Source organism: Schistocerca gregaria, chromosome X, assembly GCF_023897955.1.
Source record: "Schistocerca gregaria isolate iqSchGreg1 chromosome X, iqSchGreg1.2, whole genome shotgun sequence".
NCBI lineage: Eukaryota > Metazoa > Arthropoda > Insecta > Orthoptera > Acrididae > Schistocerca > Schistocerca gregaria.
Genome location: NC_064931.1, coordinates 644,284,641 through 644,299,760, shown reverse-complemented (window position 1 = coordinate 644,299,760; position 15,120 = coordinate 644,284,641).

Sequence of the window (15,120 nt, the reverse complement as noted above, 5' to 3'; positions counted from 1 at the left end):
GGGTGTGCTTTTTATCTCTTGCGAACAGAAACCAGACTGCGCCGTGTTTTTTAATTGTGTGTGTACTATGTTACTTGTCTGATTCCTGTGTCTTTTATTAACGTTGCCAACCCCTTTTGCTCTCTGTTTTAACTTTCCGCTTTTCTCCGCCATTTTACACATGACGTCACCGTTTTATCGCCTGTTTTTCTTGTTTCTTTTCTTCTTCAGTTTTTTTAAAATAAAAGTCTGTAGGCTGTAGAGCAGCGTACTAAGCTACTGCCAGCCCGCCCCCTTCGGGGGGGAATTGAAAATCAATAAAGGAAAAAAAAAAATCACGCAGTAATTTTAACGATTCAGTACCTGACTTTACAACATGTCACGCGTTATATTTCGTAACGATATTTTATGGTATTTTCTTTGTCAATATCGTTTATTTTTATATTGCGCGTTTTGTAAGTAAATATAAATTTTTTGAACAAAATTTTTTCCGTATGTTTTAGACATGAAGATTGTTAGCACAATCGAAATCGGTTATATCATTTTAGTAACTTACGATCTAGACAATTAAAGGTTGTGTTACAGATATTAGTGTCAGAGGCATTGAGGAACAGCTAAAATCGCTAAAATAGAACAAAACTGTATGGCCTGATAGGATCCCTATCATATTCTGTGATGAATTTGCAGCTGAGTTAGCTCACATTTTAACTACAATATACCATAGATCTTTCGAACAAAAAATTGCTCTCAAGTAGAATAACAGAAGTGATCCACAAAATCAACGGCCTATCTGATTAACATCCACCTTCTGTAGAATCCTAGAACATATTCTAAGCGCAAACATGTGATGTATCTCGAACAGAATGTTCTCTTCGATGCTAAACAGAATTGAACTTGTGCATTTCTCGCATGACATCCTGAATGCCGCGTGTCAATGAAGTCAGGTAGATGAAGTATTTCTTGAACTCCAAAAAAGTTTTGATTCGTTATTGCAACAACGTTTATTAACGAAAGTGCAGTTATGTTTTGTATCATACAATATTTGCGAATAGGTCACGGATTGCTAGTAAGGGGAGACCCATTCCATGACCAAATAGCTTTGGCTCGCATGTTCCTGCGGAACCTGATAAATATAAAAATAAAATAAACAAACAAGAGCATGTTACCTTGGGAGAAGACTTACAGACAGTAGTGGAAATTATTTCAGGCATGCTCCAGGGATGTGTGTTATGACCTTTGCTGTTCATGTTGTATATTAATGAGCTTGCAGACAATATTAATGGTATTCTCAGCCGTTTCGCATGTGATGCGGTTGTTTATAGTGAAGTACTGTTTGAAAAAATGCTGCAGACGTACTCAATCTGACCTTGATAAGATTTCAAAGTGGTACAAAATTGACAGCTTGCTTTAAACGTTACAAAAATGTAAAAGGATGCACTTAACATAAAGAAAAAACCTAGTAGCCTATGACTACGATATCTTTGAGTCACAATTATAATCAGACAACTCATACAGATACGTGGTTGTACAAAATTGTAGGGATACGAAATGGAATTGATCACATGCGTGCAGTCGTAAATAAGGTGGGTGGCAGTTTTCGGTTCATTGATAGGATACTGGCAATACCACATAGGGGGAAACGGGGCATACTGAACGTATACAAAGAAGAAAAGCACGAAGGATCACAGATTTGTTTCCTTTGAATCACGAGAGAGCGTCATGTAACGTTGAAAAACATTAACTGAAAATAGACGAAAACTGTTCTGCAAAAAGCCTACTTGCCAAAATTTGAGGAACCAGTATTAAGTGAGGAACCTAAGAATATGCTAAAACTCTCTAACTATAGCTTAAGCAGTGGTAGTGAAGACTAGACTAGACCAAATACAGCACGCAAAGAGGAATTCGAGTCAGTATTTCTACGGGAAGAGAACCATAATATGTGGTATCATGCAAGGTACCATCTGCCGTACACTTCACAGTGGTTTTGCAGATTATGTATGTAGATGTAGACGTAGACAGTAAATTGAGGTGCACCGACAGTACTGCGCCCGACTACATGAAGTACAACAAGAGTGTACCACGTTATGTTCTCAGAGAGTCCCCGTTCTGCCCCACGATTGCCGTATCCACATATGGAGGCTCCGAGGAAAATGAACATTGCCAGGTTGTATTCATCATCATCATCATCACCACCATCATCATCTACACCTACATCTACATCTACATTTATACTCCGCAAGCCACCCAACGGTGTGTGGCGGAGGGCACTTTACGTGACACTATCATTACTTCCATTTCCTGTTCCAGTCGCGTATGGTTCGCGGGAAGAACGACTGCCGGAAAGCCTCCATGCGCGCTCGAACCTCTCTAATTTTACATTCGTGATCTCCTCGGGAGGTATAAGTAGGGGGAAGCAATATTTGCGATACCTCATCCAGAAACGCACCCTCTCGAAACCTGGACAGCAAGATACACCGCGATTCAGAGAGCCTCTTTTGCAGAGTCTTGCACTTGAGTTTGCTAAACATCGTCTTTTTTTACTTCGGTAACTGTACGTGCCGTTTTCCTTATAGACCACCATGGCGCACAACTATCAGAAGAAGACATTACGTTTCAACTTTTGTTCCGACTTCGCCCGACCCAGGGCCATGGAGGTAGAACGATTTATTCGCTATGACGTTAAAATACCACCTACGGATCTAATTGGTATCCACTTGTCCATAGTTAGCAGTACCTTCTACGTCAAAATGATCAACGGTGCGGCGTGCGACAAGGTGCTTCAAGAGGCAAAACGTGGACTGCGCTTCTGTCATTCCGACGGCAACGACGGACCCGTTGCCGTCGATCACGCAGGTCTCGGCACACGAACGATAAGGATCTTCGAATTGCCGTCCATCTACCTGCAGACGTCGTCATTGCGGCGCTCCGTCCCTATGACAACGTTCTGGAACATGTTGCCGAACGATGCGTACAATTTCAAACCTATCCCGTTTTAAACGGTGTCAGACAGGTCCGCATGGAGTTGCAGAAACACGTGCCTTCCTATCTACGTATCGGAGGCTGCCGTGCCATTATAACGTACCACGGCCAACTTCGGACCTGTTCCGGTTGCGGGAAAGAAGGTTATCTACGGTCTGAATGCATTCAACGACGTCTCGCGCAGCTCCCGTTGTCGGAAGCGTCCGTCACACCCACGATGACCGCCCTACCGGTCACTTACGCAGCGGCTCTTGCCACGTCTACAGTTTCGTCCAGTCCGTCGCCCGGTCCTTCCGATCGGCACGTCCCACCGTCCCAGTCACCTACGGACGGTGCAGACGTCCCACCTGACAACCTTGCCGCCGAACAGGCTCCCGCACCTGACGCTGAGGAGACCAGTACTTCTTCACAACACCTATGTGACAATTTCATTGTACCCATTGACGCCTTCGAACCAGGTCGACGCTCCTCCTTGCCATCGTCCGACACTGAGGAACACGTGCGCAAACAACGCTCGCCATGTAGGAGCAAACGTCGCCGCCGTTCACCCACGAGCTCTCAAAGCGTCGCCACCCAAGACGACGAAGACGACACCCAACCAGCCGACATTTCCACGCAGAGGTCGGCGGACAGCTTTCACGATGAACAGGACGTTTCGCAGGATAGGACCACCATGGAGGTCGCCACGCACAATGAAACGATCGGTGCGCGGGTTGAGACGCCTGTCTCCCCTTCGACAGCTCCAGATCTCTCTCACCACGATGCAATTCCCATGGACATTGGACAGACCCACGGCACAGGAGCATGGACCGACGCCGTTGAGGAAGGTACGCCCCTCCTCCAGATGAGTGGCCTCCGCCGAACGAGGCTGCCTGTTTACATGAAAAGCGAGGCACTGCAGCAGATGGGACGGGACTTCCTGTCGGTGCCCTCGTCATACTTCCCTTGGTGATGGTAGATGCGCGCCCGCATCTCGTGGTCGTGCGGTAGCGTTCTTGCTTCCCACGCCCGGGTTCCCGGATTCGATTCCCGGCGGGGTCAGGGATTTTCTCTGCCTCGTGATGGCTGGGTGTTGTGTGATGTCCTTAGGTTAGTTAGGTTTAAGTAGTTCTAAGTTCTAGGGGACTGATGACCATAGGTGTTAAGTCCCATAGTGCTCAGAGCCATTTGAACCATTTTTGGTAGATGCGCGTCCACCACCACTGAAACGAACGTACTGGTTCGCCACACTGAACATCAACATGATCGGCATTGCACCGAAGCTGCAGCTCCTATGTGACATGCTTCGGGCCTCTGACGTCGAGGTCCCCCTAGTGGACATTTGAGAGAAAATTCATGACAATACCCCTGGTTTTACCCATTATACAGCACATTCTGCGAGCAGACTGGACCGATTTTATGTCTCTGCCCACCTTGGCAACGAAGTCTCCCAAGCAGAACGATGGCCCCTTGCATTTTCGGACCATTGCACCGTCATTTGCTCGCTGGCTTTGCCACCTCAGTCAGTATGGAGCAGCAGGGGTTACTGGAAGCTTAATAACTCCCTCCTTAATGATCCACACTGCCATCAATGTATTGCCACTACATGGGTGTCTTGCGAAAGACGCCTCCCGCAGTACACATCCACGTTCCATTGGTGGCTCCAATGTGCCAAACCTGCGATCAGAAAGGTCTTCATGCAATGTGGCAAGGAAGCAGCAGCATGGCATCGAGTCACCACAAATTTTCGCTACGCCGTCCTCCGTGAGCTCGATGCGCTCCCCCATCACCTGAAACACATAGGGAACGACAGCGTTCTAAAGCTCGTGTCCTCTCTCTCCAACGTGCACGACTGTGTGGTGTCGTGGTGCGTTCCCGACGACAGGACCTCCTCCACGACGAAACACCATCCACAATACACGCCGCATCCGACCATCATCGTCGACGTCGACTTTTCGTTCCCAACATCTCGTCCTCCGATGGTGTACACCGCACAACACAGGCGGCAGTGGTGTCTGCATTTGCTGAACATTATCGCCAATTTTATGACGACGAACCGTTGGCAATGCCAATTCCTGATGATCTCCGTCCTTCCCCTGATCGGACCCTCACTGTAGCGGGGTTAACGTCCATAATGTCTGCAATCACCACAGAAGAGGTGGTAGATGCGATCAACAAGGGGGCCAAGAACAAATCACCAAGACCAGACGGTCTCCCCGTTGAGTTTTACCGGGCGTTCACCACGTTAATGCTTCCTCGTTGGACGGAAATGATTCAGAAACTCTTTACTCCGTCCTTCCCAGTTCCACCTGAATTCATCACTGGCATTCTTCTACCTCAGGGGAGGGTCTTATGTCTCTGCACATCGCCCCTTACATTAATGAATGCAGACTATAAAATGTGCACGCCTCTTAGCAGCGCACATACGCACCGTCTTACCTACGGTCCTTTCACCGGAGCAGACTGCACGTGGTTGTGGGGCCACCTTACAAACAGCCCTAGGAGTATGCCGTGACCTGATCGCGCTGGAGGCAGTTTGTCGCCTTCGTGCAACACTGGTATCCATCGATTTCACGAGTGCCTTTGATCTCGTTCGACACCCATTCTTCATCGTGGTGGCGACACGTATGGGATTCCCATTACTCTTTGTCGATGCCATTCGCCGGTTACTACTTCCCGCGGTCTCGATGGTACAAGTCAATGGGAGGCTTGTCGGACCGATTCCTATACGCCGCTCTGAGCGTCAACGATGCCCTATGTCTACTTTGCCACTGCACTTGAGCCCCTCATCACTGGTCTTACCTCTAGACTGCAGGGTCTCACTTTACGTGACTGCACCTTTCACTGCAGGGCTTATGCGGGCGACCTCCTGTTTCTCACCTGCTCCTCCACGGAACTCAGTGACACCATCCAATGGATCCACCAGTATGGACGTCTTTCTGGTAGCATTCTTAATGTCTACAATGCACATTGGGCGCGGCCTCCCGGCTATGGTGCCCACCCCACTCCCAGTCAGTACCACCCTTCGCTACTTGGGTATCGAATTTACCAGCTCCACACACCGCACAGTGGTCCTCGCTTGCCAGCGGCGTTTGCAATCGATTCGGCACCATTTCTGCGGTCAAGTGCACCGTAACTTAAACCAACTCCAACGTGTGTCCTATGTCAACATGTATGTCACCCCTAAACTGGTACACGTCGCCCAGATCCTCCCAGTGCCGTTACACCTTGGCCGCTGCATCCAATCAGCCTTTGGATATTTCGTGTCAGCAGGGGCACTTTTCAAAGTCCTCTACAACACTCTAACACTGCCTCCTGCAAAAGGTGGCCTCGGACTGTTCAACGTGGCGGCACGATTTCTGCACTCTTTGTCCATACTATGTTGCGGCACTGGCGGGGGCAAGTCCCGTCATTAACACACAGTCTCTTAGATATCCTCCGACCAGCTTCTCTCGATCCACCGGTCAATGTGGGACCTATTTCTCCTTTATTGTACCACGTCACCAATTGTTTCATAGAACTCAGCTACGTTCGAGCCGATCTTCCAGTCACCTGTCCTCCCCGTAAAAAAGATTATTATCGTTTGTTTATGCTGTCCAACCCTTGCGACCCCATGGTGCTACAGCACCCTGATATTAACTGGCGAGCGGTTCGGGGGTGTGTGCATGCACCCTTTTTACCGTCGTCTGTGTCTGCACTCTAGTACGTTTTAGTCTATGGCAAATTCCCGACTAATAGTCGACTTTATCGCATAGGACTGGCCACCTTCCCACTCTGATCTGCCTGTCAGCTCGAAGACACCGACGAGCACCGTCTTACATGCCCCCTCAAGTGAAACGTATGGCTCCTCATCCAACGAATCGTGGGCTTTTACCCCCGTGCTCCGCCAACGACGGTAACCACAGATTTGTTGTTGTTACCCCAGACATTTGACTACCCTCTTGCTCAGCACCAAACACTCATCTGGTTTCGAGGAAAGGTTTTAGAATACCTCTTTCAGAGTGGTCTGCTTACAGTCCTTGACTTCTGGTACAAAGTTGTGACCGCGCGTAGCTCCTTCACTCGAAAACCATCTTACCGACTAACTTTTGCTGGCTATCTCTGCAGCATCTTCCTTGACTCCCTCAAAGTTAGGGTGTGCCATGCCTAACACTCACATGATGCAACAGCCTTATGTTTAAATGGCACCTTGAAGAACTGTTGCAATATATATGTGTGTGTGTACTGTAAGTTTGTTCAATAAAGATTATTGCACCAAAAAAAAAAAAAAAGAAGTTGGCAGTGCACTTGTCCGCGAAAGGCAAAGGTCCTGAGTTCGAGTCTTGGTGAGGCACATAGTTTTAATCTGCCAGGTAGTTTGATAATCGACATGTTCCAGAAATTTTCAAAATTTTATCAAAGGCATTTTTCATTAAACTTTATTGTTCAGTATTTAGCTACCAATTTCCTGATTGTAATAGTGTAGTCAGTTCTACTAAAAAACATTTTATTAAAAATTGATAAAATAGCTATACTTGTAAAGTATGTATTGCCTAACATTTCTGCACAGGTTAAAGTTATTTATAGTAACAGTGACATACTTCAATTGAAAGCTTCTTTCCTCCGCTTTTGAAAAAAAAAAATTCTTTTTCCAAAAATAATTTGTTTGAAAAGTTATTGATGATAAAACCTTTCGCATTTTAGAATATTCTTTAGTAATACTGAACAACATTTGAATCGCCAATACGCCTTACTATATTCTTATAACCCCAATTCTACGGGTTCTAAAAATGTATATTTTTTATCAAAATTAGTGTAATAATTGTAAAACTATTGTAATTCAAAAGTTTTTGTTTCCCAAAAATTTTCACTGGGAATGCGAAATTATAAGTATAGGTGTTGTGCGCCAATTATGAGAGTCTGTGTTTAGCTTTCAATTTGTAAAAATACTATGCTACCTGTCTCAAGATGTTTGTCTCTTTTCTCTCTTGCCTGTAGGAGTTGTGAACAACTGATCTGATGTTACTAAATGGTGCAGGTAGGTGGGCAATGCAAGTCTTGGACAGCTCTAAGGCTACAGAATCCTTTATTTCCCAAGAGATTATTATAGAATGCTCTTGTACACATGAGACGGGCTGTGAGTGTTGGGTATTGAAGCCACAGTCCGTGATGGACGATGTGTGGATGAGATGTAGCCAGCAGTTGCAGGGCCAGTTTGGCTCAACGGTGAGGCGACATTACAAGGTTGGTATTTCTGGGTGACTGTGCTGGGTCAACTGCTGTCAAGGCGGCTCAGCTGTAGGCAAGGCAGGCTGGTCGACTACCTTGGCATGTAGTGGACTGATGGCTGGGAGGGTCTCAGTTGGACCCTTTGCCCAACGCTGCTGAGGCTGGACCCCAGGGATGTGTTCCTGTCAGGATGACGGTTGAACGATGGTGGCCTTTCTGTAGAATCCCACTCTACAGCCTACACCGGCTCCACACTCACTGATCTGATGCCCAACCTGGCTGGGCAGTCAGTCTTTATATGCATCAGGGCTGGTTTGTTATTGAGCAGAAGCCCCAGATGTCGTGTGCACCTCTTGCTGCAATGCTGCCAAAATGTCCCACATTACATTAATACCGTGGGTTACTGAGACAGGTGAGCGGTGGAATGCTGCTCTGGCTGGTTATGGCATGCAGCACGATTATGGAATGGGCTCTTGCTTTACATCACGCTGCTACACTCTTCCACTCTTAGACGAATTCAGCTTTCTGGATGCCTTGCTAAGGTCGAATCTGTAACTAGTTGACTTTTCACGTAGTTATTACTGAACATGTTCTACTGAATCTTTGGCTCATACTATTTACAGGAGTTCAGTCGCAATTTTTCAGCAGCTAAGATGATTTCTCATGAGTAATGACACAATGTATATAGGCCGGAAGGTGGAAGGACGTCAGGGGCAGAATCTGTGTGATTCTACTCTTGAGGTAGCCACAGACTATGCCTACTACGATGAAGGTTAGGAGTGCTACTGACTTTGGAATTCCCAGTGTAAGGCATCTGTGCTGATGTTCCTTACACTACTGCCTTATATGCCCTAAAAGTTGCTTCATTGAAGTCCGGCCATTCTGAGCAGCTAGCATTTGGTCCAGGGAGGTGAGAAGTGCCGAGTCCAGATAGCGTTCAGGTAGGTCAGGTTTTCTCTAGGAAGGATTTTGAAAAGAAGATTGGATAGGTAGACAAGTGAATAGTTGTTACACAAGGATGTTGTTCCGGTAATAGCTGCAGGTAATAAAAAAGAGTGACCAGATATATCACAGTGGGTGCCATTGACTATCAGACTGTAGCTCTAACCATGGTGTGCCAGTTAAGTGATCATGGTCATAGCATGTACGGATGATAATTATCGGTTCTGCTATTGAAAAGAGCCGATGTGACCTAACTCTTTGAAAGTAGTTAGTTTTCCTCATAATCACTTCCCGTAAACACTCATACCCGACTTCCGTGTGTGGAATAGGCTGAGCACGCAAAACCCAGGAACAGAAGGTATCAGCTATGTAGCACATACTGTGACTCATACGGCCAAACAACGTGGCATTTCTGACGTGGAAAACAATTTGTGGGACTTCCTCTCTAGTGCGGCTAGAAGGATATTACGCATCTTCAATTGTGCGAACTTCTTTAGAGATCCCCATGCTAGAAGGTAGGAATGGATTATTTGGGTCTCAAACCGGTATTCTTTACACTTTTCTGGTATTAGAACCGAAACCTATAACTGGATTACATCTTGGTTATGCCAACATCAGCCATATGGTAAATAAAAATGTAAAATCATGTGACATTGTTGGCTGATAAATCCCAAAGGGCACATTGAGCCGACTATTGGAAGGAGTGCTTTTCCTCTGCTCACACTGGGCCCGTTCTCAGTAAATATGTGAAAGTTGTGTCGTATGTATATTTGTTGAGAGTAAGTTAGTGTAAAGGACGCGTGTATATTTTGGTGTTATGTATGTTTGTATTGCATATGGGTAAATAAACACCTTGTAACTGACGATATGGGTAAATAAACACCTTGTAACTGATGTACTGATTTCTCTTCCTCTGATAATGGCCGCTAGGACGAAACCAATAAAGATTAAACAATAGTCTGTACAGCTGATGGCTAAAATTCAGTTTTTTTAAGAAATATGTAATGCCCATGAAACAGTTTCTTAACGCCATCTGTCTCGAAATAGCACCTCAAAAATACTCACACAGCACACACTTTCATATAAACTAATGCAACGGAAGGAAAAAGGACCTGTATAGTTAACACAGATAATAAAACAAGATTATGGCCAGATATGGTTGGCAGCAGATGTGAAGGATTGTATGGAACAATGGCAGTAGGAATATTTCACACAAATTCTGAGTAATAATCATCCTAGGATATGAGTGCCGAACTATTGAAATGAAACGCGCTAAGCTATGAACAGGAAGAATACAGGCATGTTACAGGCCAGATACCATAATGGCAAAATTACATTAAAGTCTATAAATATAAAATGAGAAAGAACTGTTTACACGTGTTCGCACTTGTTCTGTCCGTAACTGCACTTATTACAGTATGGAACATAGCGTTACTCACAAAATGCAAGGTAGCTGACACGTGGCATGGTTTGCCAACTACAACTATGATCAACATTGAAAGGAAACATCTGAATTCACGTAAGATATTCAAAATAAAAGCGGTGAAATAACTAACTTAGCTTGCGGAAGGCGCTAGTCTCTTCATTCGATCAATTCAGAGTGAACTGAGACTGTCTGTGGTGCCATGCGGCGTGATCACAGACAAAATCAAAAACACTGGAGAGCACGCTAAAAAGCACGCCAATTCCAAAAGATGTTTGAAAGTTTCGTTAACAAATACGATTGTTCAGGCCAGATTGCTAACCGAAGGGGTCCGGGTTCGATTCCGGCCGGCGGAGATTTACTCTGCCGGGGGATTGGATGTTGAGTTGTCCTTACTTTCGTATCATCGTAACTGACAGGAAACTCGTCTCCGGTACGCTGTCGTATCGTCTTTTCATTACTGAGGTGGGTGAATGGGCACGAAGCGAAAGCTACTAAACTAAAACAGAAAAAAATACGAAATTATCAAACACTCTTTTAAATTATGAACGGAGCAAGTCATGAGAGACTAAACTCACCGATCTTTAGGCGCATGTGGCTGCCTCTCATCACAGACAAACACTTCGATGCTAAACCGCACTCTATACGTCAAATGTGAGTGAAAACAGACAAAAAAATATAATCTCAAGGTACTACATTGAATGAAACCTCTGACCGAAAGAGGCTGAAACCCTCTATAGTCTGAATGAAATGAATCAAACGGTTATCTAACTCCAAACTGTAACAGTAAGCTAGGAAGAGTTACTGCCATGTACTCACGCATCTTACAAGCATAGTGTCAGACAATTAGTAAAATGACTGCCGCTCCCATCCTTTCGGAAAACGGAGGGGCGTGCGAAACATTAACCAATACAAACCACCGCTCTTAGTCGCTTAAGGGGAAACGTTATACGAGCATCTCTGGTTTACCCTGTTATCACCGCTATTCGCAACTACGAGAATACTGTTAGATTGGTAAAACTCATGCTTTCAGTGGTTAATTCTCTGGTACCTCACGGAACTTTAAAATTGGATTCATACATTTGTCTAATCACTTAGAAGGGTACAACCCGGATTTACCACTTGTCATGAGCGTTTGCCCTGACCGCTGCCGCCATCCGGGTACATCCTCATCGATTTATTTCAGTGCTCACTGGCGGCAGTTGTGGTTCAAATGGCTCTGAGCACTATGGGACTCAACTGCTGTGGGCATTAGTCCTCTAGAACTTAGAACTACTTAAACCTAACTAACCTAAGGACATCACACACATCCATGCCCGAGGCAGGATTCGAACCTGCGACCGTAGCATTCGCACGGCTCCGGACTGCGCGCCTAGAACCGCGAGACCACCGCGGCCGGCGCGGCAGTTGTGTCACATTTATTATATAATGGTATCCATTTATCCACACTCCTTCCTCTGCACCCTTTTGAGTGACTGGACAAATGTATGAATCTATTTTGAAACTTCCATGGGGTACCAGACGAGTTAACCACTGTAAGCATGAACTTCACTAATCCAACGGATCTAGTGCTTGCTGTACATACATCTTAATGAGTTTGGGAGACAGGTAGCATCCTTGCTTCAGTCCGTTAGTTATTTTGAAGTTCTCTCTAGAAATTTCTTACCCCCATTGTAATGAAACATTCTGGCGAATTGTAGAGGTTTATAATACTTCTTCAAATAATTTCGGCAATTTCTCTGACAACAACACCTCAGACAGTAACTGTATGACATTGTTTCAAATACTTTCTAAAGATCTATGTTGACCAAATAACTGCTTATATTCCTTTCAAATTTCAAATTTCTTCTCCATCGTTTGTCTTAAGGTAAAGTTGTTACCTACACATTACCTACTTCTTATAAAGCCATTTTGTTCTTCAATTTCATTTACAAACTGGGGGTGAAGCTGATTCCTGCAAGTGGTGCCCTTGCATAGGTATCTAAAATAGGTACTGAACTGAACATCAGCATTCCAGAAGCACTTATGAGTCCAAACAACATACGTTTAAACAGACAGAACAGACAGTTCTTTTTAGAACCTGTTCTGACAGTTATTTCAGTAAATATTGAAGGCATGTAACGACCTAAGCAACAGCTGCTTCAAGAACTGTGCCGTGAACAGAAGTGTGATGTACTGTGCATACAAGAAACTCACAGAGATACCCAACAAAGAAGACCGAAAATACCTGGTTTGCAGCTAGCTGCAGAAATACCTCATGCTAAATATGGAAGTGCTATTTTCGTCAAGCCTGAAATCCAAGTCTTGAGTGCCTATTGCACACATGACAATAACATAGAAATCATCACCTTGGAACTCAACAACTGTGTGATAACGTCAGTGTACAAGCCTCCTTCCGAAAAATTCTTCTTTGTTCCTCCTAAAAACTTTGACTCACGGAAGATATCTGTGGTAATATGGGATTTTAATAGCCACAGCCATACCTGGGGATACACCCGACAAGATGAAAATGGAGAAGCCGTTATATCTTGGGCGGAAACTAACTCCATCTCCCTCATTCATGATAGTAAACTTCCTCCATCCTTTGAAAGTGGAAGGTGGCAACGAGGGTACAACCCTGACCTCTTATTTGTGAGTGAAAATGCAGCGCAATAGTGCCACAAATCAGTGTGTCATCCCATACCTAACACACAACATAGACCAATAATGTGCCGATTTCTTCCCATCGTAAGACCCCGAGAAATTGATTTTAGACGAAGGTATAATTTTAAGAAGGCAGATTGGCCAAAACTTTCTAAAATGCTGGACGATAAAGTTCAAACAATTAAGCCTGTGCCTGTGGAGTATGAACACTTTGTTGAGTTTGTTAAATTCTGCTCGCGAGCATGTATCCCAAGAGGCTGCAAGACAAACTACCTGCAGGGCGTAACTTCAGAAACAGCTACACTGCTCGAGGAGTATTATACCCAATACTCTGAAAACCCATTCAGTGAGGAAACCTCCCAAATAGATAGATCTGTCCTCTTCTCAAATTTCCGAGGCAAAGAGAAGACAGTGGGAGAAACTGATGGAAGACTGTGATATGAGTAGAAATAGTGAAGAGGCCTGGAGGCTTCTAAAACGCTTGAATAATGACCCTTCACAGGCGAATATGCATGCGAATGTCCGAGCTGATCAAATTGCACACCATCTCGTACAAAATGGGAAACCACCTTATTCAGTCAGGCCTGGTAAGAAGACATGTGAGAGACGACTTGACCAAGAAACCAATACTCTGCTTCAACCATTTACCCAGACTGAGGTGGATCTCGCTCTGAGTAAGTGCAAAAATGGGAAAGCGGCAGGCCTCGATGATATAAGAGTTGAGCAGATAAAGAACTTTGGGCCGATAACAAAAGCATGGCTGAGAGACCTAATGAACAACTGTGTCCAATCCTGCAAGATTCCTAAAATCTGGAGGAAAGCCAAAGTTGTAGCTATCCGCAACCCAGGCAAGGACCAAAATGATTCTAAAAGCTACCGCCCTATATCTCTCCTATGTCATTTGTAAAAACTCCTTGAAAGACTCATACTACATCGACTAACGGAGAAGCTAGAGACAATATACATCCCACAGCAGGCTGGATTTAGACAGGGAAAGAGCTGCACATCTCAAGTGTTGAAACTAACACAGCACATCGAAGATGGATTTGAAAGGGAAGAGATCACAGGAGCTGTATTTATAGATCTAACAGCAGCTTATGACACAGTTAATCATAGAAGACTTCTAATTAAGCTGTACAATGCCACTAGAGACTACCAGCTAACCTGTTTCATAAGGAATCTCCTTGAAAATAGAAGATTTTTTGTTGAATTCCAGGTCAAGAGAAGCAGATGGAGATCACAGAAAAACGGATTACCCCAGGGAAGTGTGCTTGCTCCAGCTTCGTCTACACAAATGATCAACCACTAACTGAAGGAACACAGAGCTCCATCTATGCAGATGAGTGTGCTATCACCGCCCAAGCCCGCTGCTTTGAAACTGTTGAAGAGAATCTGTCCAAAGCATTGAGAGAACTGTCAGCTTACCACAGGGAAAACCTGTTGAGACCAAATCCTGGAAAAACACAGACTTGAGCTTTCCATCTTAAAAACCGACAGGCAGCTAGAGCCCTCAAAATCACCTGGGAAGAAACATCACTAGAACACTGTACGTATCCCAAATACCTAGGGGTCACCCTTGACCGTGCATTAACATACAAGAGGCACTGCCTAAATACCAAGCAAAAAGTGGCAACCAGGAACAATATCATCAGAAAGCTAACAGGCACAACGTGGGGAGTACACGCCAGCACTGTGAGAACCTCTTCCCTTGCGTTGTATTACTCTGCCGGAGAATACGCAAGCCCAGTGTGGTTCAATTCTTGCTATGCCAAAACAGTAGATGTTGCTCTTAATGATACTTGTCGTATCATTACCGGGTGCCTGAAGCCTATTCCTCTGGATAAACTGTACAGCCTCGCGGGAATTTCACCCCCCGACATCCGCCGGGAGGTAGCAGCAAAAAGCGAGAAGGAAAAATCAGAAACTACTGCAGCTCATCCCTATATGGCTATCAGCCAGCAAACCCA